We start from the raw sequence: 26,381 nt of genomic DNA, 5'->3' as shown, positions 1-26,381 counted from the left end.
AATATTGACCAAGTTGCTAATCAGTCTAGCTCAGCTTTTTTTTATGCTGAAGTGTTTTAGGAAAGCCCCACATGTTCTCACAACAGTGTAAAACTTTGCAAATTGTGTTCCAGCTCAGGATCTCTTCCTGGTATGATTATGTGACCTCACAGCCCTACCCAAAACAGGCCACCTTCCCAATTCCAAGATACGGGAATCATCAACCTTCAATCTTGTTGGGATTCAGTCTCTGTTTATTGATCCTCATCCAAGCTGTGACTGACACCAAGAAACCAGCCCAGCACCTGAATAGCCTCTTCTGATTCAGGTGGTGGAGAGATAGATAGATAGATAGATGATAGAGAGAGAGAGAGAGAGAGAGAGAGAGAGAGAGAGAGAGAGAGAGAGAGAGAGATGGGTGTTATCCACATGATGATGGCACTGGGATTCAAATCCATCTTACTATACTTCTGATTAGGCATGGTTAGGATTGTGCTGTGAGCTCTTGAAGTCCATGCAGTGCCGGATTTACGTATAAGCTAAACAAGCTATAGCTTAGCTGCCCACTCTCTTGGGGGCCCAAAAAAAATTTAAAGGAGGAAAAAAACCTGGATGTGCATTTCCAAAATATAAGATAAAAAACAAACAAAATAAAACCTACATACAGCAATAGTGTTTTGTGTTGTGTAGGCTCCTATGAGGTAAGTAATGGGCCCCGCCTGCTATATAAAAGGCCCCAGTACCTTCAGGAGCTTAGGGCCTCATCAAAACTAAATCTGCCACTGACTCCATGGGACCTACTTCTGTGTAGAGGCTTGCACTGTGAATCTCCACTGGAAGAATTGCTCTTATTCCATTACTTCACTTGCAGTTCTGAGGATTGCATCTACCTCTTGCACCAAAGGCTTGAGATGGATTTATTCTCTCCTTTGAGATAAGTTGCCACCAAATTAAAACCCCCAGCCCTTGTAGCCATATCTCTGAAATTAGTTTAGTGCATGCAGAAATGTAATAAGTCTGATAGCCTACAACCCTTTCCACCATATAGATTTCCTTTTACTTGGGCAAGTAATACATTTAAATTCCATGGGCAGGTTAACAGAATGATGTACAATTGTATCTGACTCCTAGGTCTGTTTCACACTTTACGTTGCTGTGGAATCAGTCTTGCTGATTGTAGCCTGTAGCTAACAAAAGCAGATCTTCAAGTAGTACAGAAGTTCAGTGGAATACCTGGTGTGATGTAGCAGTTAACAGACAGAGTTTTGAATCAAGAAGTCTCCAAGTTGAATCTTGTCTCTGCCAAGAGCTCACTCAATGGCCTTAGGCAATCCAAACCCCTCCATCAGTCCTTCCATCTACAACATGGGGGATATGAACACGGACTGTTGTAAGGATTGCAACTAGATAATTCATGTGAAACATTTCGAGCACTTGAAAGTAGCATGCCAAGATGGAGGACCTCAGAACTGGAGATGGACTGCAGGCATCTCTAGCTGGTCCTTGGAACTCCCTCCCACAACTAGCTCCCCATCCTCAGCCACACCCCTGCTTGAATTGTCTTTGTCTGCCTAGAATGCGTCCTTGAACTTTTCTTCCAGTTGCACATTGCAGGTGGAAGTTGCATGCATATGCAAGTCTGCAAATCATCTGGGAGGCCTTCTCTCAAACAGTCCAGTTGGAATGGGTGAGTGGGGCCCGATAAGACTAAATCTGCATTCGGGGATTGCATGTTTTATTGTCAAAAAACCCTATCAAATGTGTGATGTTCCTAAAGCCAGCCGCTGATGGCATTCTTCCCACAGACACCATGTGTGACATTGTTGGTATCTCAACTCAATAGCGCAACTTCTTGGTCAACTGTATCCTCACAAAGGCTCTGGTGGTTTCTCTGCTACACCTCCACCCTGCAGGTACTTAAGCCTACAACTTGGAAGGAGGAAGAGAAGAAGGAGCAAGGAGTTAGAAGGATGTAACTGGTTCACATAGAAACATAGGAAGCTGTCTTATTAGGAGTTAGCTTACTGGTCCAGCTAGCTCAATGCTGTCCACACTGATAGGAAGCTGCTCCCTAGCATTTCAGACTGCCATCTCCTCCAGCCTTACCCTACCTGGTGATGGCAAGGATTGAAACTGGTAGCTTCTGCATGCAAGGCAGATGCCCCTTCCCCAGCAACTAAAAAAAAAAATGTTGAAAAAACTCATGGGGAAGTGAACAAATGAGCACAGACTGTTGGGAAGGGGCAGAGCAGAAAAGCAAGGCGGGGAGAGATGGAATTGCATGTCTTTTTGTTGCAGGCTCTGCTTGTTAGTACTCAAATCACCTCTGACACAATCATTCATCTCCCTCCCGTTCCCATATTCCTCCACCAATTTCTGATACTGACCAAAAATCCTTTCAGATTTGGGGAGATTTATCTGAACCTTTGGACTGGCAAAACTGCAAGCAAAAATTAAGATGCATTGGGTTGAGACCTCCAAACCAAAGCTCTCAGACATAGTCATGAATAACGTTGAAAAGCAGGAGCTGTGCATGTCTGAACACAGACAATCAGCTCCTTGAGAACAGCTCAAGAAAAAAATGTTTGTATCTGTCGTTCTCGCGACATTCAAGAGGAACTGTTCATATTTTGCACATTTCACAAATTCGGTATTCAAAAGCAAACAATGGTAGTACTAACAATTCCACATTTTAAAGAAATGTAATGAAATAAATATTTCTAAACAACGTACATAATTAAACTAAGACCCACAACCACAATTAATATACAAACCTTTATAATACTGTATATAAGTAACGCATCATAATGCATCAGAGCAATCAAAGGCTTCCTTTCCTCAACCTTGCTGAGGTCAGAGCTCACAACAGAACTGTAGTGGTTGGGAGTTACTCGTGTGTAATCCTGCCCCGTTTGAGCATCGGATTGCCTGGTTAAACCCTCCGGACTGCACAGCCCATCTCAGCATGGCTGCCCTTAGTCACTCGTAGAATCTGTCTGTGGGCGTTTCTTAAAGCGCTGCCAACATAAGAGTTGTTTGACGCCTAAGCGTCTCCGCCTCTCACTGCGCGGGAGTCTCCTGCGCAGGGTGGGCGTGGGCAGCGGGGTGCCTGGGCTCTCCTCACTAACTTCCAACGAAGAGTCCTGGAGCCCCTGCACCTCCCTGTCCCGTTGCTCTCCTGGATCCCTGGTGTTACACTCATTCTCTTCCCCTCTTTCCCAGCTGAGCCTCCCCCTAGCGCTGGGACCTTCTCCTGCAGAATCAGAGACCCTCTCCTTCTCCCGTGCCTCTGATGGCAGTTCCCTGACAAGAACAATATCTGTGTGGTTGAACAGTGCAAGCTAGATCAGAGAATCGTAGAGTCATAGAATTGTGGAGTTGAAAAGCACCACAAGGATCATCTAGTCTAACCTTCTGCAGTGCAGGAATCTTTCACCCAGCATGGGGCTTGAACCCACATCCCTGAGATTAAGAGGCTCATGCTCTGCACAAGAACAAAAACCCACAACACCTTTCCTCAACCTGGTGCCCACCAGATGTTGCTGAGCTCCAGCTCCCATCATCCCTGACCCTGGAATGATTGTCAGAAACTGCTAGAGAGCCATGGGTTGAAGAAGGCTGGTCTACAGCAGCTCAAAAGAGAGAGACAAATTCCTACTCCTGCTCCATCCATCCTTCTACCCCCAGAAACTCTGAGTGGAGAAACAACAGGACGCTGGAAACAGTGACAGAAGCGGGAGAGCAAAATCAAATTGGCTTTATGGGAAGCTGGCAGGAAAGAGGGAAGAAAATGGAATGACAGCATGCGATGTAACAGGGAGAATTTTAAAACGGATGGCACCGAAACCTCAGAAGTTAGTGACGTGTGAAAACAGGAGGAGTCATATGAGAAGCAAAGGAGAGTGTAAATAGAATGTTTTATGTGGTTGGCAGCTACCTGATGTGGTTGCAGCAAACAGCAGATTGGGTTGTGCGTATCGGGAGAGAGGTGAAAAATGCGTGTGAATAGGATGTTGTCACAGGCTGTTAATTGGGGGAGGTTGTAGCTCAGTGGGCAAATCATATATTTTGTGTGAAGCGTGGATTTCCCTCTGAAAGTTTCTTAGATTGCAGCCCTGGAGTCACTCCCCTGGGTGTAAGTTCCAGTGAACATAATGACACTTGTTCCTGAGCAAAAAAAAATAAAAAAATGGATAGGATTGCACTGTAAAGACACGGCAATCAGAAAGCTGTCAGGCATGCATACCCTGGAGAGTCACGGTCAGGCAGAATTGCGCTCCATGCCTCAGTGGTCTGATCCAGCATAAGGCCAGTTCATAAACCCCCCTTTCATATTTCTGTTGCAAATTTAGAACTAACTGACTCCCTTAACAGCCTTAAATCACCAGTGGGGCTCTTTGGTTTATTTCATGCAATGGGTATTAATTCAATGTACATTAATATTCAAGAGTTATTTGATTACTATTAATTAATATATAATGAATTTGTTTTCCTGCGCAGAAAGGCTAAGGCACTTGAGGGTTTTCCATTTAGAAGGAAGGCAATTAAGGTAGGATGTGAATGACAGTGGTTCATAGGGGAAGTGGGTAGAGAAAGCAACATTTCTCTTTCCACTGTAATAATACTGTAGATCTCTGGGATCACCCCGGGAAAAACTGGTGATAGATGCAGGATGGACAAACACTGATTGGGGTCAGGTTCAAACGAAGGTGTTGTGACACCCAGGGTGGGGCGTCACTGTGTAGGGTGCATGCGGTGTCGCTACGTACGACGCATGCGCCTTATGTAGCGATGCCGCACATGCGCTGTACATAGCGGTTTGCCACGGCACCAGGATCCTCTGCTTGTGGCTGCAGCCACGAATGGAGGATCCTCCACATGCGGTGGCGTGATGGCTGCTCTCGCCGCCGCCAACCCCAGTGGGGTGCCTTCTTGTCACCCCCCCAGACATGGCACCCAGGGTGAACCGCCCTCCCATTTCGACGCCACTGATTGGGGTAGATTCAGGAAAGACCAGAAAAATATATCCAAACAATGGTTTATTAGTTTATGGAAATTTGCCCCATAGGATGGGGTGATGGGCTTTAGCTCAGATGCTTTGAAAGGCGGATTAGACTGATTATTAAGTAGGTAAATAAGTGCATGGGGCAACTTTGTTTTTTTCTAATGCAGTGGGAGCCAATGCCATGCCCTCCAGATATTGTTGGGCTACCACTCCCATCATCCCATGCTGGAAGGGGCTGATGGGAGCAGTAGTTCAACAACATCTAGAAGGGAACACTTTGCCTAACATTGTCCTTCCTACTGAGTCTGCAGAAACTCCGGTTCAGGTTTTCATTGTCTCCCGTTTTTATTGCGGCAATCTTTTATTTAAGGACAACTTCCTTTTTCTCATTTTGCTGCACTTGCTTCTCCCTTGAACTCATCGGCCCATTTGATTTATCTCGGTCAGCCTTGTAACCCTATTACACCTCTTTATCTTTCTCTCCATTGGCTCCCTTTATCTTTCTCATTAAGTGCAAACTTCTTCCTCTTATCTCTCCACAATCTTGTTCCACCTTTTGTCTCCTCATTGCTTTCTCTACATTCTCCTCCTTGCATTCGTCACTCTACTAGTACTGATCTACTCCTTAAACCACCAATATCATGCACACTCTCGTATTTGTCCTCGCTCACTGGGGGTCTCCTAAAACTTAGAATTCAACCCATTATTTGTTTTGTTCAAGGGTGAGAAACCTTTTGCAAGTGAAGGGCCACATTCCTCTCCTAAACTTTTGAGGGCCACATGCCCGTGGAGGGTGGGGCCAGAGACAAAAGTGGGCGGAGCAACAGGCTTTTTACCTTTGCACAGTAGGCTAGTTTCTACACAACTCACACACTCTTCCAGAAGCTCCATCTTGTGCCCAAGATTGGGGGGCGGGTGGAGCAAGTCGTGTGTGACATCGTATTCACAATGACTCATTGTGTGGTGAGCCAGTGTGGTGTAGTGGTTAAGAGTGGTAGACTTGTAATCTGGTGAACCAGGTTCGCTTCCCGGCTCCTCCACATGCAGCTGCTGGGTGACCTTGGGCTAGTCACACTTCTCTGAAGTCTCTCAGCCCCACTCACCTCACAGAGTGATTGTTGTGGGGGAGGAAGGGAAAGGAGAATGTTAGCCACTTTGAGACTCCTTCAGATAGTGATAAAGCGGGATATCAAATCCAAACTATTCTTCTTCTACTACTACTTCTACTTCTTCATTGTCAGGAGGAGACCAAATGGGCATTGTTCAATGGCTGGCTGCTCCTGAGCATGAGAGAGGAAACCATGCCGGTCTCCCCGCTCAGCCTCCTTCTGACGATGTGATGTCACACGAGCATCACACATATCACATCACATCTTTGGAAGGAGGCCGAATGGGGAGCCCAGTGCGACTTCCTCTCTCATGCTCAGGAGGAGTCAGTCACTGCACAACACTCGGCCTGTTCCACCCCCTCAACATTGAGTTGACCAGGCCCCCTGCCAGCAAATATTGAGGGGACCGAACCCCCTAGGAGTTGGCGTGCCTGCACCCTCCTCTATTCTCCATCCAGACAAATAAGAGAAATTATCAGTATCCAAGGCCACATTTGCAATCATCTGGGGTGTGAAACAGGGTGCACAGGGGAGCCTGGGGAAAGCGGATAGTGGTCCTGGGAGAGTTCGAAGGAGGAGATAGTAAGGCCTTTGGCAGCCAGGACAGCTGCATTAGGCTCCCATATTGCGGTTCCCTGCCCCTGATTCAGCTACTTCTTTCTTTCCTTTTTAAATGTCATTTGGGAACTGTTGGGGCATAACACAGCTCCAGTTTCCCCAAGGAGAAAATGTTGACCATCGTCAGAAATGCTTTCTACTTTTTAAAATAAGAGATTGCCCACTAAAATATAAAATACTGTAGGCAAACGCTCTCCTTGAAATGTTGAAGATCTGCATTTAGAATGCTGTGGCTGTTTGGAAGTCTTTCTGTGAAGAATACAGAGCTGTCAATAGCATCGCTCTTCAGACACGGCTTCACTGAAGACGTTTTGTGGTTGTTCTCGGATCGCATCTAATTTCAGTGCACTATCCCTATGTAAATCGTGGAGTTTAAATGAAGGAGCCTCATTTGTCATCCCCATGCCTCCTAGTTTTAACTGGCAGTAACATACTGGGTTTTTTTTTTTTTGCATGCTAATGAGCATCAGAGTTAAAAATACCCACAGGCCCTTTTTACTGGGGTAGAACAGAGGAACACTATCAGAAAAGAAGTAGTCCCATGGTAGCTAACAGTCAACAGGTCCTGCTAGGCAGAGCAGCTGCTATAACAGATTTTGGCTTTATAGGGGATCATCTGCTATCCTGCAGTATTATTCTATTCTACTGTACTATCCATAGCTAGGACCCACAAAGTTGCTAGATCTCAAGGCTTTCATTTAGGTTTGAGACGTTTCCCACATGATAACACTCTCTTGGTAAGAGCATAAGGACATTAAAAGAGCTTCCATGGATCAGGTCAAAGGCCCCTCTAGGTCCACATCTTGTTCTCCTAATGACCAGATGCTTATGGGAAACTTGTGATTTTCAGCATCTGGTATTCAGATCAAGGATGGGGAAGAAATTTGATTTGGTCGGCATTGAAAGGCAATTCTCTCTAATTCTCACCGCAACCCCAGAGTTGGTCACGACTGGACCTAATGGTCAGGGGTCCCTTTACCTTTACCTTTATTGCATTTCTACTTAAATTTTGGTAATGGTCATTTCTAAATGTGTGCCTTTTCATAAGTTAGCACATACAATCGTTATGCACATCTGTGCCCCATTTTGTTCTCTTTTCTGGGCAATGTGTAACCCCCAACCCCCAACCCACTGACCCTGCCTCCTCTCTGACAACATAGGGGAGCCTAGAGTATTCACTGATTGCTTCTGTTTGCCCTTGCCAGCTGTGTCACCTCCATGCCTGGACCACTGAGGATTCCCCTTTAGGTCAGGTTCCTCAAGGGTGACCATTATATTCCAATAATTGCCTTCAATTAATGACTTCCAACCCGCCCACATTATACAACCTCTTGTTGAACCCCTTTCATTTATGCTCAGAGAAGGGGGGGGGAGAGAGAAAACTGAGAGATTTCAACCCAAAATAAACTCTGGCACCGAGTCTTGGTAGTAAAATAATGTGGAGGGAGCCCAGTTCTTCCCAGGCGTCTCTTTGCTCTGGCTTTAATAAATTGTTTCAATCAACAGCTGTGGCTCCTTTAGGCTCAGGAGACTTCTAAGTCAGATCGGATTCTTTGATGTGGTTTGAAAGGATTCGTCTGCAAAATGCCTTGTTACCTAAAAACGTTAATTTTACGCAGCGCAGCAGGACGATAGGGGAGGATTATTTTTCATTATATTGATTTAATGTGCAGCAAAGGGAGTGCTTGGTGTTTGCCAGCAACTGCAGCCGGAATTATCGCTGTGATATTTGCCCACATGTTGCAAGGGAGAAAGAAAACCAAAAACGTGTGGCCTTTGAAATGATTAGTTTCATGCCATGCGAAGCTGCTTCAAAATAGCCTTCTGGTAGGCTGTTGTTTTTCACGGAAATAGCTGTTGAAAAGGAAACTCCTAGCAAGGTGTATAAATGGCAAACACGATCCAAATACATTTTTGAAAAGCTGGGGGTGGGGGGAGGCTAGGAAAGAGCAGGATCTAATGCAATGAAACCCAGAAGCAAAAAAAAAAATACTGGATTGAATCAGCTTCTGTATTGCAAGTATTTAAGAACCAAAAAAATAGCCATGCAGGATCAGGCCAATGGCCCATCTAGTCCAGCATCCTCTTCTCATAGCAGCCAACTGGATGCCTGTGGGAAATCTGCAAGCAGGACCTAAACACAAGAGACCCTCTTCTCCCATGTTGTTGTTCAGTCGTTTAGTCGTATCCAACTCTTCGTGAGCCCATGGACCAGAGCACGCCAGGCACTCCTGTCTTCCACTGCCTCCCGCAGTTTGGTCAAACTCATGCTGGTAGCTTCGAGAACACTGTCCAACCATCTCGTCCTCTGTCGTCCCCTTCTCCTTGTGCCCTCCATCTTTCCCAACATCAGGGTCTTTTCCAGGGAGTCTTCTCTTCTCATGAGGTGGCCAAAGTATTGGAGCCTCAGCTTCAGGATCTGTCCTTCCAGTGAGCACTCAGGGCTGATTTCCTTCAGAATGGATCGGTTTGATCTTCTTGTAGTCCGTGGGACTCTCAAGAGTCTCCTCCAGCACCATAATTCAAAAGCATCAATTCTTTGGCGATCAGCCTTCTTTATGGTCCAGCTCTCACTTCCATACATCACTACTAGGAAAACCATAGCTTTAACTATACGGACCTTTGTCAGCAAGGGGATATCTCTGCTTTTTAAGATGCTGTCTAGGTTTGTCATTGCTTTTCTCCCAAGAAGATAGTTTCCAGCATTTGAGCTTCTGGGGTTCACAGAGCTCTGTTGTGGGGTGAAATGAAGATATTCGAAGAACACACTGGCACTGAAGTGTAGGTATGGAAGTACCTAAAGGCCAATGGGCAGGATAATGTGGAGTGGGTGGAAAATGTTCACCATTTGGGGCATATCATTAGGCACATGTCAGTCATAACAGGGCTGTGTTGCATGGTAGTGTGGAGGGCAGTGGCATAGCGTGGGTGCCAGTTCCCGGGGCCACGCAGAGGGGGATAGTAGGAGGGAGGGAAACGGATGGAGTACGTATTCGCATCCAACTGCCTAGTGGCGTCCGCTTCACTCGGGAAAACTTTAGTGTCGGTGTGGCGATCACACAGGGTCCCCGGACATTTCACCGCCTATTGATCCCTGTGCCACCACTTTATTTCTCACTGTCACCACCCAGGCCCTACCTGGTACAATACTGAGTCCAGTCAGGGTTAAATTGGAACATAAACTTTTGTTTATTTATTGCAGTTTAACAAGCGTGTGGTTTCATAAACGGTATCCGTCCATTACAATCATGGGGTGCCTATCCAGACGTATAACTTCCGCTACCTTCTCTCACTCACTAAACCACCTCTCAGATATTTACTTGCCTTCCTAGCCCCTAACTGTTCCTGACTCAGCTTATTTCGCTACATTAACTCAACCTACCCATAGACGCTATCCCAATTCACTCCCACTCCAACCAACTAACCACCCAACTCCCAACAAACTCCCCTTTTGCCCCTCCCAGAGCTGGTTTTATAGTCCCTCTGACTCCAGCCCCCTGGGTTCTGATTGGATAACTTGTTTAACTAATTCACCTCCAGCACTCTCATATGTTAATGTCACAGTCGGCACCAGTTGAGCCATTCTGGTGAGGGTGTTCCCCAGCCATCAAGCCACGGCAGAAAATCACAGGTGACAAGTGACGTTTCACCTTGCTAACTTCATTGTTCTGTGTTCAGGGCTGGCTCACCCATGAGGCAAGGTGAGGTGATCACCTTAGGTGATAGGTTCCACAGGGCCAGCAGATCCCAATGTAGATTTTTATTCCATCTTTGTTCCGGATGTACCATACTTTTCCGTGTATAAGACGAGGTGTTTTTACTGAAAAATAATGTTAGAAAATGGGGGTTGTCCTATACACGGATAGTGCATGGGGGGACTGGTGATTCATTGCATCCGTGAGCTGCAGCTTGTCAGCGGCGATTTGGTGGCTGATTGGTGGCTGCAGCAAGGGCTGCTTTAGATTGGCTGCCGCTGCAGCAATTGGGCGCGTGATTGCTCGCTGCTGTTGTCAAGCGGGCAGACGCTTGTTGTCTTACATTGGCCTACACTGGCTCCCAGTACGTTTTTGAGCACAATTCAAAGTGATGGTGCTGACCTTTAAAGCCCTAAACAGCCTCGGTCCAGTATACCTGAAGGAGCGTTTCCACCCCCATCATTCTGCCCGGACACTGAGGTCCAGCGCCGAGGGCCTTCTGGCAGTTCCCTCATTGCGAGAAGCCATGTTGCAGGGAACCAGGCAGAGGGCCTTCTCGGTAGTGGCACCCGCCCTGTGGAACGCTCTCCCACCAGATGTCAAAGAGAAGAACAACTACCAGACTTTTAGAAGACATCTGAAGACAGCCCTCTTTAGGCCCGCTTTTACTGTTTAACAGACTACTGTATTTTAATACTTTGTTGGATGCCCAGAGTGGCTGGGGAAACCTAGTCAGATGGGTGGGGTATAAATAATAAATTATTCTTATATTATTATTCTGCTGCGATGCAAGCGTTTGTCAGTCGTGTTAGTGATTTTCTGCACCCCACCAAAAAAGCTTAACAACTTTGGGCCATCTTCCCCCATTTTCTTAAATTTGAGTCGTCCCCCCCCCCCAAATAGACACGGAAAAATATGGTAGTTCTCCACTCACTCCTACCTCCCTGGTGAGGAGAACAGTGTAATTTTGTGGTTCACCTCATATGCTAAAATGTCTTGGGCTGGGCCCTGGCTATATTTTAAATTTGCAGCTGATTTAATGCTTAGGGATAGCAACTTTGCAAGCATTTCCACTCCAGATACCCCTGACTTATTGGCACAGATTGTCAGTATGGCAGCGCTAGACATTATTTTGCGTGTGCTTCTGGAAGAAGTTGGTGTGGTTTGAGTGTCAGACAAGGACCTCTGGGGAATGAAACCCACTGGGTGACCTCGGGACGGGCACTATCTCTCAGCTTAATCTACCTCACAGGAATGAAATGGAGAAGTGTGAAAGCATGTACGTCACCTTGAGATCTTTGGAGGAGAGGTGGGATATAAATGGAATTTAGGACTTAAGAAAGAGTGGGGCAAAATTATGAATATTACATTCATACTTAAGAAGAGTGGAAACAAGAGGACACACCATATTGACTAGGCCTTTCCCAGTGATTTGTGATGCCCTCTGGGAGACAAGTGTATCAAGGAGTGTTGGAACAAAAATCCACAATTTTTGAAATTTGCAATTTTGGCACTCAAATTTCAATTTCACCCTTCAAATTGGAATTCGGGAGCTTTACGCTTGTTGGAATCTCTTTGGTGTTTTGGCAGGCATCAAGTATGAAACCATATCAGCTGTCAAGCAAAATACTATTACATGTCAAATATCAGCTGTCAAATAGAAAATATTGAATCATAGGATTTCAAACAGATACGTCTCAAATATTCGGCAGCAGCTCAAGTACTTGGAGGTGATCTGGAGAATGTTCAGTATCTGATATTGTAGAGCTAGGAAAGGCGTAGAAAAGGGCACTCCGAAATGATCAGGGGACTGGAACAACTCCTGATATTGTGGAAAGGTTACGTTTGGGACTATGTAGTTTGGAGAAAGGCAAATAACTGGGCTGGGGGGGAATGACGGAAAGTTATGAGGGTATGTATGATGTTGATAAAATGGATAGGGAGAACCTCTCTCCTTTCCCCTCTGTATTGGGATAGCTCAGTCAGTAGAGCATGAGACTCCTTATCTCAGGGTTCTGGGTTTGAGACACAAATTGGGCAAAAGATTCGTACATTTCAGGGGGCTGGACTAGATGACCCCCGTGGTCCCTTCCAACTCTACAATTCTATAATTCTATGGACTCTGCTGCTGTAAGATATAACGATGGATCCTGTCTGTGATGGCTTTGAAAGGGGGCTGTCAAGAACCTAACAACCAGTGACTTCTGAGTTGCAACCTAATCTAAGGTGGGTTGCATTACCACCATACAGATATATGTCCAGAGGAGGACAACCAAAATGGTCAAAGGCCTGGAAACGATGCCTTATGAGGAACGGCTAAGGGAGCTGGGCATGTTTAGCCTGGAGAAGAGGAGGTTAAGGGGTGATATGATAGCCATGTTCAAATATATAAAAGGATGTCATATAGAGGAGGGAGAAAGGTTGTTTTCTGCTGCTCCAGAGAAGCGGACACGGAGCAATGGATCCAAACTACAAGAAAGAAGATTCCACCTAAACATTAGGAAGAACTTCCTGACAGTAAGAGCTGTTCGACAGTGGAATTTGCTGCCAAGGAGTGTGGTGGAGTCTCCTACTTTGGAGGTCTTTAAGCAGAGGCTTGACATCCATATGTCAGGAGTGCTCTGATGGTGTTTCCTGCTTGGCAGGGGGTTGGACTCGATGGCCCTTGTGGTCTCTTCCAACTCTATGATTCTATGATTCTATGGTTTCAAAGAATCAAGAGATGGTTCTCCAAATGCATGTTTGGGTCTGAAAACACTGAAAACGGCAGCTCAAGCAAGGGAAGAGCTCCCTACAGTTCATTTACACTCTTTCCCATACGTACCACTTAGGAACATTTTTATGACATCCCACATACACCCCCCTGCTGCCTGTTAACACCTGGATTTCCTAATTATTCTAAATGTAGAACTTAATTATCTGTTGAACGTTTTCTGCACTGTTAAGATGTTAATTGTTCCAAAACCCTAGGAATAAAGAAACCTGGTGTATTTTATCATCCACCCCAGCCTGCATTAAACAAAAATCCCACACTAATGCGAATATTAAAATAAAGCTCTTTTGTTTGCCATTTCAAGGCACAACGATACCTTGGTAAGAACTCATATTTACTTTTGCTTTTCCTAAGAAGCGTTTCAAAGCATACCACATTAATTAATCATTTCTTGCAGATCTACTGCAAAGGAGGTGATTGATAATATCTCACAAAATGTGAAGGGAATTCAGTGGCCACTGTTCCTCCTAGTGCTGAGCTCTTATGCCTTTAGCATTGCCAACTGAATATATAGAAATTCAGCGGGTGAAACTTTCCTCAATACATCTACCTACAAGGAGAAGAAGTGTCAACTACATGTCTGTGGCTGCAGTCACACAATTAATTCTATTTACTTGCCACTTCTCTGACTGTTAATTAGAACAATAGAACCATAGATTTGTAGGTTGTGACCCCAAATGTCATCTGGTCCAATCCACTGCAATGCAGGAATCACAGTTAAAGAATGCCTGGCAGATGGCCATCCACTCTCTGCTTAAAAACCTCCATGGAAGGAGAGTCCGCCAACTTCTAAGAGAGTCCTTTCCACTGTCAAACAGCTCTTATCACCAGAAGGTTCTCCCTAATGTTTAGTCAGAATCGTCTTTCTTGCCATTTGAATCCATTGATTTGGATCCAACCTCTGGGGCAGCAGAAAACAAGCGCACTCCATCTTCCATGTAATAGCCCTTCTTATATCTATATCATCATCATTATCATCATCACCATCATCATCAATTAAATGGCTCTCATATCACCTCTCAGTCTTCTCTTCTCCAGGGTAAACATACCTAATACCCTTGTGCCTCATAACATCCACATTACACTTGAGCTTCCACATAATCTAAAAGTCATTTTTGAAAAACTAATGGAATATAGTCCATGTTTAGCACTCATTTCTGCACTATTGGATTCCAGGGGGGAAAAAATATCAATTTGCAGCCTACTTAACCCAGAAAATCATGGGACTAAAGCAGGCTTCCTCAACCTCAGCCCTCCAGATGTTTTGAGTCTACAATTCCCATCATCCCTGACCACTGGTCCTGCTAGCTAGGGATCAAGGGAGTTGTAGGCCAGAAACATCTGGAGGGCTGAGGTTGAGGAAGCCTGGACTAAAGTGAAGGAATGGGGGGGGGTTCTTTCCTGCCATTTTTTTTTTTGGGGGGGGGAGCTGATCACACAAGAACACTTGTGCAGAAAGGGTAGGGAAGAAATGACATTGTCCAATGATGTCAATTGCTGTGTCACACCGCACCCACTAGTGTGAAAGAAATTTAGCATAACATATTGGCCAAAGAGTCACAGTTCCATAGCACAACAACCACAGCAGCGTGAAAATAACATGCAAAAAAGAGACAGAAGCACTGGCATTGTAATCAAGAAAACTAATACAATATTCTCCATGTCTGGATGCACCTTATGCCATTAGGCTGCTGTCACAGAGCAAGACATTGCAACAGGGCCTGGAAGAAAAGTTGGTTCTCCTAGATTAGTGTATCCCAAACCTGGATCTTCAGCTGTTTTTTGGACTACAAATCCCATCAACCCATAGCTAGCTAGTCAGGGATGGTGGGAATTGTTGTCTAAAAATAGCTGGAGACCCAAGTTTGGGAAACACTTTCCAAGATGGAAGTCTAGGTGAAATCTTATGTGTTTACTCAGAATCAAGCTTCACTGAGTTTAATGGGACTTACTTCCAGGTAAGCAAGTAGAGGATTGCACCCTAAAACTGGTGTATAGCCACAGTAATGTAGGCTTCTTGCAAATTTTAAAGTCTCATCTGATTTTTTTTACTCCTAGCGAAGTGAACTGAATGTTCACCTTCCATGAAAAGTTAGGTTAAAAACAAGAAGTTCACCTCAACAATATTTATGCCCTTTGTCACAGGCTGCAATGCATATTTTCTAATTTATTAGATCCAACTTGTGCAGTGGGAAAAGAGAAGTCCTGTTCTTGGCTTTGAGCTGCAAAGGAAATGGACCAGCCTGGATTTCTGAGGAGGGTCTGTTCCCAAAGCTGCACCTCCATTTATCACTTTATTACTTCAACCCTTAATTTCCACACAAAGGATTGCTCATGGCAGCTGCTGGTTTTCAGTGTCTGAGGAGGCCAGCTACTCGTAACTCCTTGATCTCATTCAGCAGCAGCAGAAGCAGCAGAAATTTCCCAAGGAAGAAGAGTAAAAGGTGGAATTAATTAACTTTATTTCTGCTCATGGCAAAGAAGTCAGTTACCTTGTCGCTTGAAATCATGCTCCAGTGACAGGAAGCAGAGCCAGCCCAAGACATCTTGGCACCTGAGGGAAACCACAAAATGGCTTCTCCCACCCTGCCAGGGAAGAAGTGGTGAGTGAATATTTACATTGGGACTAAGGGGGGGAAATTAAATCAACTATACCCGACAGTTGGAGTGGGAATCAAAGGCTGATGCAAGATGGGGGAGGGGAGGGACCCACTATGAAACAGGTGAAGACCCCAGGAGACCCCAGAGGGCAGCCCCCACCATTCCTTCCCTAGGGATAGGAGGAGACAAGCAGCACTTCCTATTCACCAAAAGGCAGCATGTCTGGCTTCCAATGAATGAGCCACAGCAACGGGCGATGCATTTCTTGAAGGCCCGATCTGCTGTCCCTTAGGATCCTGCAACCCGAGGCAGTCACCTCAGCTTGCCTCATGGGTGGCCAGCCCTTCACTGAAGATTACAACTCTGGTAGCTTTAACATCAAGGATGGGGACCATTTCTCTGCTTGAGGGCCACATTCTCTTATGAGTAATGTAATAGGTATGAGTTACTCGTGCGTAAACTGGTGCCTTTCTTGGTTAATTTGCCTTGTTAAACCTTTCTGACTGCACAGCCCCTTCTCATCGTGGCTGCCTCAGTCACTGGCAGAATCCGTCAGTGGGCGTTTCTTGAACCTCTTCCAACATAAAAGTTGTTTGACACCCAGTCTCCTCCTCCTCTCACTGCGTGGGAGTCTTCTGCGCAGGGAAGGCGTGGGTAGCGGAGGACCTGGGCTCTCCTCACTGATGTCCAGTGAAGAGTCTTGGAGCCCTCTCTCCACTTCCCCCGTCTGCCTCCCTTTATCCCTGGTGTTGTGCTGATTGGCTCTACTGAGCTGTTTCTCCCCCTGCTGCTGGGTCCTTCGCCAGCATCATCTGGGAGCCTCCCCTTCGCCTCTTGTTCCGATGTCAGTTCCCTGACAAGTAACCTTCCAGGGGCCACTTCCCAGTGGTAAACAGGGCCAGAAGCAAAAGGTGGACTATCACATTCATACTGCAGGCTAGTTTCTGCACAAACTCACACACACCTCTCTCTATCCTAAAGGTAAAGGGACCCCTGACCATTAGGTCCAGTTGTGGCTGACTCTGGGGTTGCGGCGCTCATCTCACTTTATTGGCTTTATTGGAGCCGGTGTACAGCTTCTTGGTCATGTGGCCAGCATGACTAAGCCGCTTCTGGTGAACCAGAGCAGGGCACGAAAACACCGTTTACCTTCCCGACGGAGCGGTACCTATTTATCTCCTTGCACTTTGACGTGCTTTCGAACTGCTAGGTTGGCAGGAGCAAGGACCAAGCAACGGGAGCTCACCCTGTCACAGGGATTTGAACCGCCAACCTTCTGATCGGCAAGTCCTAGGCTCTGTGGTTTAACCCACAGTGCCACCTGCGTCCCATCTCTATCCTACATCAAGTCAAATAAAGGTTGCCATCAGAGTTAGATGACAGATTCCAGCCAAGCGAAAACACTCAGCTGATGGTTCAAAGTAGCATACTGCACAACCGTTCCATTTTAAGTGGGATATCCCCAATTGACAGACGCCACCCTGGCTTCTGATCCCAATCACAGATGTCCCATTTTGGCTCCCATGCTCTGACTGCCCCAGAGCACAGGACTAAAAGACTGACCGCCCTGTGGCATGAGACGAGCACAGGCAGCCCTCAGAGCGAATCCTCCAGGGAGGGAAGTATCCAAACCTGCTTTATTCATGGAGCTCAGTAAGGCATGCTTTGAGATTTAAGGTCTTCTCAAGCTGCCCTGTAACACCCACACTTCATCTGGATCCATTTCCTCAGAATGATTGTGATTCAGACGGCGTTGTAGCTGACCACAAGGCCTCGTTCCCTGCCTGCAAGTGTAAGTTATCATATCATTACTCCATTGTGTGAAATTGCATTCAAATTGTGCATCACCTCCTGGAAAATTAGAGCTCCTTTCTGTCTCGCAAGGGCTAAAAATACTCTGCTGCTCACTTCCTCATACCCGGAGCACAGGAAAGCCAGCTGAAGTCATCAAGTGCTTTCATAATGTCTCCTTTAGTTGGGATCCTGATTCCAAAGGAACCTTTTCTAAGGTTCCATCTGCACAATACATTTAAAGCTGAACCAGCCATGTCTACCCCGAAAGAATCCTGGGAACTGTAGTTTGCCAGGGGTGCTGAGAATGGTTAGGAGAATGCTATTCCATTCACAGAGCTACAATTCCCAGAGTTCCTTGGGAAAGGGGGTAGACTATTAAACTACTTTGCATTCAAAAGTCAACATGCTGGCTATTTGTCCCTCAAGGGCCAGTATTAGCTACTCTATGGGCAGCCAGCTTCCAAAGTCTTTCCCATCAACTGCTACCTGCTCCTTTCCATTGGTTCCTTCTTGCTGGAGATTGAATCTATCACCTTCTGCACCACTGAGATGTGCTCCTTCCCCCATCTGGAAGGAGGCGCTTCTTGGTAGACCTTTTGGCCAGCTGCTCTTCAAAATCCTCACCACAGCCCACCCCCAAGCATCTGCGGAGAGGTTTGAGGAGGTGAGCAAATATTCTAGATGATATATGGACCACCACTCCTCGTGGGGCAACGTGCATAACCACCTTCCACATTGACAAGACTTATGGGAAGAGTGGGGAGATGCAGAAGAGGCCTAGATGCTTGCATCTTTCAGAATTGTGCAGATGGGGAAAGTTCAGCAGGGGTCTGTTGCATGATAAGCTACACCTGCTGAAACATTCTCTTCTGCAATACAGTGGTACCTCGGGTTAAGTACTTAATTCACTCCGGAGGTCCGTTCTTAACCTGAACCTGTTCTTAACCTGAAGCACCACTTTAGCTAACGGGGCCTCCTGCTGCTGCCGCGCCTCCGGAACATGATTTCTGTTCTCATCCTGAAGCAAAGTTCTTAACCCGAGGAACTATTTCTGGGTTGGCGGAGTCTGTAACCTGAAGCATATGTAACCCGAGGTACCACTGTACAACTAAAGGCTCAGAAGCCTTTCTTCTTTTTTAACTGGCCACCCTACTCATTGGGATGGAGACAAACTTGCTTGTTCTGCAGTGACCTGGCCTGATTCTCTGTTACCCATGGCACTTCTTGGAACTTTGCAACACAGCTTTGGTTCATGAAAACAAGCATTTCACAGGAAAAATGCGTACTGCACAAAACCACATATTTTAGGAGGAAAGCATTCCAGAGTATACAAACATGTATTTTCAGCGAAACTACACAACAAAATGTGTACAAAATGCACACAATTTACATGCCAATTGTTTGTTCATTTCTTCATGTCTGCTTATTTTTTAAAAGCAGGACAGATCTATGATTGAGCACATGCGAAACGGGCACAGAACAGAAGTAGGCTTTTCTACCCACCCTGAGAAACACAGAATATCTGAGGTCTCTTTAACATATGGTTCCACACACAGAGGCACACACACATACTTTGCAGGTTTAGAAATCCCTTCCACCCACTCACCTCTTATTGTCTAATCAGAACATCATCTTCAGACACCTTGAAAAGGTTACAATGGTGAGACAGTCTCGCTGTTTTTAAAAAATTGATCTCAATATGTTCTCCAATTGTAAGCTTCTAGCTTTCCTGCTGCTCAATTCATCCCTGACCACACCAGACTTGCTCTGCTCCATTGTGAGAAGGAGCAAAACCTGGCGAGCGGGAGGCTTAGGAAGCCGGAGAAGAAAAAGCTGTAATTTCAGCAAGGTCCCAGAGGGAGTTTCAGGAGCATAAAACTGCAAGACGGAAACCTTCTAGGAACATTGACTTTCAACCTTATTGAACACAAGTATTTCAATTTATCCTTACTCAGAAGATACTGTGTTTCTTAGCTCCTTTCCTCCAGAGGCTTAACTAGTGCTTGGGGAGCTGTAGGTGAATAAAGATTTCCATGCACTTGGTTGGTCTTTGAGGGCCTTTCGCTCCTGACGGAATAGCGTTGTGTCAAAGACATTTGAAAGAGAGAGACCTCATGGGCTTTCTCTTCATTGTGCTTGGTGTTCCCCTTTCTGGGGAGCTCACAAACCTAAATGCCAGCACACAGAAATGGTTTTCACTACAGATCCTCCCCCTGCCCTGCATTGAGCTTCTTACACGATCAGCTGACAACATCAAGGAGAACAACTATTATAAATGCAATTGCTGTGTCAGGCAACAGGCGACGTATGGGCAGAAGTCGACATCATCCATTCATCACTTGTTAGCTAGTAATAACCAGGAACAGTTTCATTTTTCTGCTGCTTAATTATGCACTGCAGGTTACAGATGCCTTTTGACAGACAGATCCGTCACCACCAAACATTTTGAATTTCAAGTCCTGGTTTTCTCTTCCACTTCACTTCCTTCTTGTCACCTCTGCTCCAGCCTGGCCTACACTAAAAGTGGGGGAGATCTATGATTTTGCTTGTATTTTGATGAGGAACAACATAACCTACCTCCTTTTGAGCAATAATAGTGCATTCACTGAGCAATAATAGTGCATTCACCTTTATTCATTGCTCTGTGATGCTTATCTAGTGTTGCCATATCACTGTCATCTGAAGGGGCACAATAGCCCAACAAAAGTGGCACACACACACACAACCTCCTGCAACATTCGTAGCATGGAAAGTTATAGGATTTCAACAGGAAAGCATGTGACATGCACCAATTGTGAAAAAAAGCAGCAGGACATACTCAGAACATTTGCAGGTGCAAACAGTATTGAAAGCATGATAATGGACGACCACCCTGATACCACTCGTAAGCAGAAATATGCACATTAAGAAATGATGTCTGGTGATGCCCTTATTCTGAGAACAACCCCATGATAATAGGTTGGACCCAAGATGACGCTACCAGCTTGATGGCTGAGTGGATATTTGAACTCACAAGTCCCTGGTTTAAGTTGTCCCGTAGATGTGGCTGCAAGAGCTATTTTATGTGGACTGTAAATACTTCTCGTTTATGTGGGCTGTTTTTATGCAGGCTGTAAATACCTCTCTCCACATAGAGGACTGATTCCGTAGGTCCTTACCATTTGGAGAAAGTGGCAAGGGTCTTATTTTATTGTTTGTTTTATTGCATTTATATCCCACCTTTTCCTCCAAGGAGCTCAAGCTGCCATCCATGGTTCACTCTCCCCTCATTTAATTTCCACAACAACCCTGTGAGGTAGGTTAGCCTGAGAGGTAGCTACTGGCCCAAGGCCACCGTGAGTCTCATGATTGTATGGGGATTTGAATCCTTTTCTCTCAGGTCGTAGTATAACTGCTACACCACTTTGGCTCTGCACAATTATCCTCTTTTGTGTCCTGCCGGGACTTTTAATGTTGCTGCAATTCTGAGTTATGAACCCATGTCTAAGAGTTCCTGCACACACAGGTGCTGTAGCATTGAAAATACAACTCAGTCCAGTGGTCTGTTCACAATTTCTCTCTTGCCACATTTCACCCCCAAGAAAGCAGCAGCAGATCACTTCCCCTTCCATTTTCACAGGAAGATAACAGGTTTGGACTTGCCTTCTCACAGGCCTCAGAAACTTGCTGCCAGGTGTGGTGCATCCTTGGGTGCCAAGCATTCAAAGGCAACCCCTTCAACCCTCAGCTTTCTGAGGAGCATAGATCATTCTGAAATGAATTTAAGGCCTAAGTAAACACATATTTTAGGACTCTCTGAGAACGCTCAGGCCACACCATCCTTTTACCAACATCTTACGGGTTCATAAAATATGCACATTGTATTAAATTTCAAGGATTTCCCCAGGTAGCGCATCGCCTGGAGTGAGGATGTTAGAAGTACATAAACAGTGGGCCTTTAGATTTAAATGAGCTTCAGAAGAAGATGCAAGCCCTTTCCAGTTGTTCATGAATGTAGAATAAAGGTGCTTTGATGAGGGTCACGGCACCATGGTTGTGTGGTGGCCATGTGTCCTACTTTACAGAGGAAAGTCCTTCATTTGAAGGGAAATCCAGTCCAAGTCTGGTTTAAAGGAGCTGGCTTTTTCAGTCATTGTCCTGAACCCTGGCATACCCAGAGGTAAGACGGTGGTGCACACAGTCCCAAGGGCAACTCTAGAGACCGTCCAAATGGTCAAATATTGGTCCAGGTTCCAATACAGCAAGCAAGGTCTGAAGTCAAACCTTAAGCCCAGGTTCTCACCTCTGCAGAAGATCCAGGGTTGGAATACCTGGGGTCAATCCCAGGTGTTCAGTGGCATTCTTGAAGCAGCCAAGTTGGGCTCCATCAAAGTTGAGCAGACCCAGAGTCTATGTCTTGCTTCCCTTTTATCCTTCCTAAGCTTGATTGCTACACCTGAGCTTGCTCCAGCTGAGCAGCTGTGCTTCTCCACTTGACCAAGCATGTGATCTTCAACTGCCCAGAGCTTAACCACAAACCTCCTCCTAGACCTAACAAGTCCCCTGATCTCCACCTGGTACACTAGTGAGCTGGCCTGCCTCAGTCTCCTGGAATGCACTTCCTACTCTTCTCAATACCTTAGAGCCCACCTTGTCTGCAGAAATGGGGCCACCTCTGGTTCCGGTGATGTGGCTTCTTCTCTTGGCTCCCACGAACTGTCCGCTGCCCCCTTGGCATCCTCCAATGTCCTGTGAGTACCTTCTAAGTCCCCAACATCCTCTTCCCCATCTTCAGCTTGTCCTGGTGGGTACCAGTCGTGGCTACACTGCTTTCTCTTCCCCTTCCTCGGTGTCCTGCCTGCTCATGACCGTCATCAGTCTTGAACCTTGGAACAATCTTGGGTTGGCCATTTGCAGAGAACATCTTGAGTTATTTCTGAAGCAAGCACAAGCAATTTTGTTGTGCCGTACTTTCAGCAGATAGTCCTCCCTGTCTATCTCAGTGTATCAGAGAGGCTTTTCCTTGTGGGGATGTGGAACCTGTGGCCCTTCAGACATTGCTGGGCTACAATTCCCATCATCTCTGGCCATTGGCCATGCTTGCTGTATAGAATAATAGAATCACAGCATTGTAGAGTTGGGACCACAAGGGTCATCTAGTCCAACCCCCTAGGAATCTTTTTGCCCAACGTGGGGCTCGTTGGAGTCCGACAACATCTGGAGGGCCACAGGTTCCCCACCCCTGTGCAGTTTTATGCTATTTTATTTGCTTCCTTCTCCTCTCACCCTTCCCTCCAAGGAAGTCAGGGTGGGGTGCATGATTCTCTTATTACCTCTGTTTTATCCTCCCAATAATACAATGCATGTGGCTGGCTAGATTGATAGACAGTGACTGGCCCAAGTCACATAATGAACTTCATGGATGAGCACTCCAGATCCTGGAACATTAAAACCACTACAAAACACAGAGGGCAGAGAGAGAAAGACTGCCAACACCTGATGCATAGCATCAAAAATCCATCACGTTTAGCACCTTGTTTCCAACTGTGGCCATCCACATCATTATGGGAAGCCTACAAGGCAGGTAACAGGCCTTCCCGGTTGTATATCTCCCCTGCATACCTGGACATTACAGGCGTTTTTGTCATTTTGAAAGAAAATTGAACACAGCCAGCATGTTGCGAGTATTAGAGCTAATCCTTAGAGGACAGAGGGGTGCTTTAAACTGATGCTTTGGCGGTTCTTTCCAGAGTGGGTTCTGTAGACAACATCGAGTGTCCACCCATTCAGAGTGAGGGAAGCAGTGCCATCACTCTGAACTGGCTTAATGATGGTATACCACAATCAAGTTGACTCCCTAGATTGGCTTAAGAGCTGCAAAAAACACAGTGCTGTTGTACTCATGTCCAGGCTCCCACAGACATCTGGTTGGCCATGGTGAGATTAGGATACTGGACTAGATGGGCTTTGACCTGATCCAACAGGGTTCTCCTTATGTTCAAATATGGTATTTAAAAGAATAGGTTAAGGCATTTTATGGTGGGGGGGGCATTTTGGTCCCAGATAGTACTGCATTTACACAATTCTTTAAATATGAGAATAGTTAGTGCAGCCCTAATTAAAATTAACTAAAATACAGTGGTACCTCCAGTTGCAGATGTGATCCGTTCCGGAGGTCCGGTCGGATCCAAAGACTTCTGCAACCTGAGGACCGCTTCTGCGCATGCGCAGATTGCTTTTGTGCATGTGCACGCAGCAAAATCCAGTAAAATACTTCCGGGTTTGCCACGTGCGCATCCCGAAGTTTACATAACCAGAGGGTTACGTAAATGGAGGTTTGACTGTAATGAAGAGTTAAAGACTCAGAAGTACATTCGTTTTCTCCCCATACATTGACCTTGCTGGTTTATGGCAAGAGTACAAAGGTCTTTAAACTTTGAAGAGAAAATTAATTTAAAATTCATCTCAAAAAACAACAACCCTATACATACAAATGCAGATTATCTCGAGTACCACTGCCTTCTTTTGCTGAGCTGAGATTTCTTTATTGCCCTTTTTACTGAACAATTTCAATGAATAGAGTGGAATGAATGACCTCTCTGGAACATAATAGAAGATAGAGCGAGAGATATAACCGTAATGGATATCTTTAAGCAGCATATGTTTAAATGGAGCCATAATGTGCAGCCGCTGTCCTATAAAGTCCAATTGATTTTGACACAACTATTTGTAGTAAAAGGAAGTAAATAACAGAATGGGGGCACTTTTTAGGCAGTTGATGAGCAAGGTGGGCCTAGGATAGATGCTTCCACGCACTGCTTCCATGTCCTATCCCACTTGCCCAGGAATCAAGGATTGAATGGTTGGACAAATCTGTAGCCTGCCCCTAAGATGGGGGACCTGTTAGACTCCAACTCCCATCAGCCTCAGCCATCATGCTCAGTGGTCAGGGATGGTGGAAACTGCAGTCCAGCAAGATTTTGGTGTGCAGCAGGTTCTCCATCCCTGTCCTATCCCGAAGGCCTGTAGAGAGGTGGAGGGGTGATGCGAACATTTGACAGGAACCTGTTATAAATGCAAACGCCTCCTACTTTCTCAATCAGGGCTCCCCAATTCAAGTGGATGCAGCTCCCATTGCATTTAGTTTTATGTATCCACCACTGCCATACCCAGCCCTTCAGACCCACAGCTTCCCCAAGGGGGGGGGGGAGAACTTAGCAAAATGGGAGGGAGTAGCCAGTAGGTCTGTGTGCTTTTTCAAGGCTCAAATTAATTCTACTTTTACTGAGGTCCCGAGGAAAAGCAAAGTGTGTGAGCCCCTCAGAAGCTGTTGGATCCTGACACCCACCAGCTTTCACCAGCACACTGAATGGTCAGGGATTATGGGATATGGAGTCCAGTAACATCTAGAAGGGCACAGATTCCCCAGTATTGTGGTACGCATTACTTTTCTGAAGAGGGAGCCTCTGTAGGGCCATTAATAGATTTTAAACTTTTGATTGACCATCTCTCATGGATGCCTTAGCTGAGATTCCTGCATTGCATAGGGCTGGCCTAGTTGACTCATGGGTTCCTTCCAACTCTACAATTCTATGAATAATTTTAAAACAGAATGTCCAGTTAATGTTGTTTCTGATTATTTAAATGGCGGGTTTGTTGTTGCTGTTTTTTGCATAAATGCTATGGTAGAAGGTACACTCATGTATCATTGTATGTGTTAGAATTCCTGCTCCATGATTGCAGCCATGGGATTTTTGTCTTTCACATGACAGTGTATGTTTTGACTCCACAGAGTGGGAAGTGACGGAGACAGGATGTTTGTGTTACTGTGTTCTGTGAAGTGGGACTATTGTCCTTTGTTCTTTTTCTCTTTGCTGTCTGATGCTAGAGAGAGAGGGAGCCATGTTGCAGTGCTCCGTGTGTGTTTATATGTAAATAAAGTAGATTAGCCAAAATGCTGAGTTGCTGAGGTCTGTGGTGTAGTGTAGTGTGGTGTAGTGGTTAAGAGCGGTAGTCTTGTAATCTGGGGAACCGGGTTCGTGTCTCCGCTCCTCCACATGCAGCTGCTGGGTGACCTTGGGCTAGTCACACTTCTTTGAAGTCTCTCAGCCCCACTCACCTCACAGAGTGTTTGTTGTGGGGGAGGAAGGGAAAGGAGAATGTTAGCCGCTTTGAGACTCCTTAAAGGGAGTGAAAGGCGGGATATCAAATCCAAACTCTTCTTCTTCTTCTTCTTCTTCTTCTTCTTCTTCTTCTTCTTCTTCTTCATGCAAGGTGCGCAAACTCTGTGGATCCCTAAGTGTGCCAGTGTATGTTGGCAGCGGTGGCTGTGATGTTTGGGGTGAAGAAAGCTTATGAAGCTCCCAAACGATTGACCAGGAGGGAGAGAACATGCCAGTCGGGCATGTGTCTCTGCCAGAGTCCTACTCAAGTGTAGGCTGAACTCCTGACAGTATGACCCCCCCCTTCCTCCCCTTCCTTTATGTTAGTGTGGGTGTGTTTGCTGTAAGTCACTTGAAGACATTCAGGTGTCAACTAATGAGTATAATATATAATATAATAATATAATAGTTGCTCCAGGACAGTAGTGGCACTGCAGGCATCCTTCCAGAATGCCTCATTTTGAGGAAGCACCCACTTCCTTTCCCCAGAGCAAGGCAGAGAGGAGGAACTGGTGAAGGAGGAACACTATCACCATGCTAGCAAAACATTAAAAATAAAGGGAGGTGGAGAAGAGTAGTAGCAGTGGGCAAGGTGAGCGAGGCCGTGTTGGGGCTAATTTGCTGCTCCAGGCCCTTGGCTGCCTGAGGCAGTTGCCACAGTTTGCC

The 26,381-nt window shown here is 45.8% G+C and overlaps 1 protein-coding gene and 1 long non-coding RNA gene across 5 annotated transcripts in view; one reads left to right on the top strand and one right to left on the bottom strand.

The window, feature by feature from the left end:
* Positions 1-10,275, bottom strand: part of LOC308597476 — a 201,585-nt gene extending 191,310 nt beyond the window's left edge. Inside the window, exon 1 of the long non-coding RNA XR_014013023.1 lies at positions 10,200-10,275. This is a non-coding gene — a long non-coding RNA (uncharacterized lncRNA). The remainder of the gene's footprint in view (positions 1-10,199) is intronic.
* DCC (DCC netrin 1 receptor) overlaps positions 1-26,381 on the top strand; it is a gene marked incomplete at its 5' end in the record, with an annotated part of 959,801 nt that overhangs the window by 38,905 nt on the left and 894,515 nt on the right. The window lies entirely within an intron of this gene.

The sequence above is a fragment of the Podarcis bocagei genome (assembly GCF_964188305.1).
Source record: "Podarcis bocagei genome assembly, chromosome: 11".
NCBI classification, from domain to species: Eukaryota; Metazoa; Chordata; class Lepidosauria; order Squamata; family Lacertidae; genus Podarcis; species Podarcis bocagei.
Note: the sequence above shows the minus strand (reverse complement) of the source record. Positions and strands in the feature narration are given on the sequence as shown.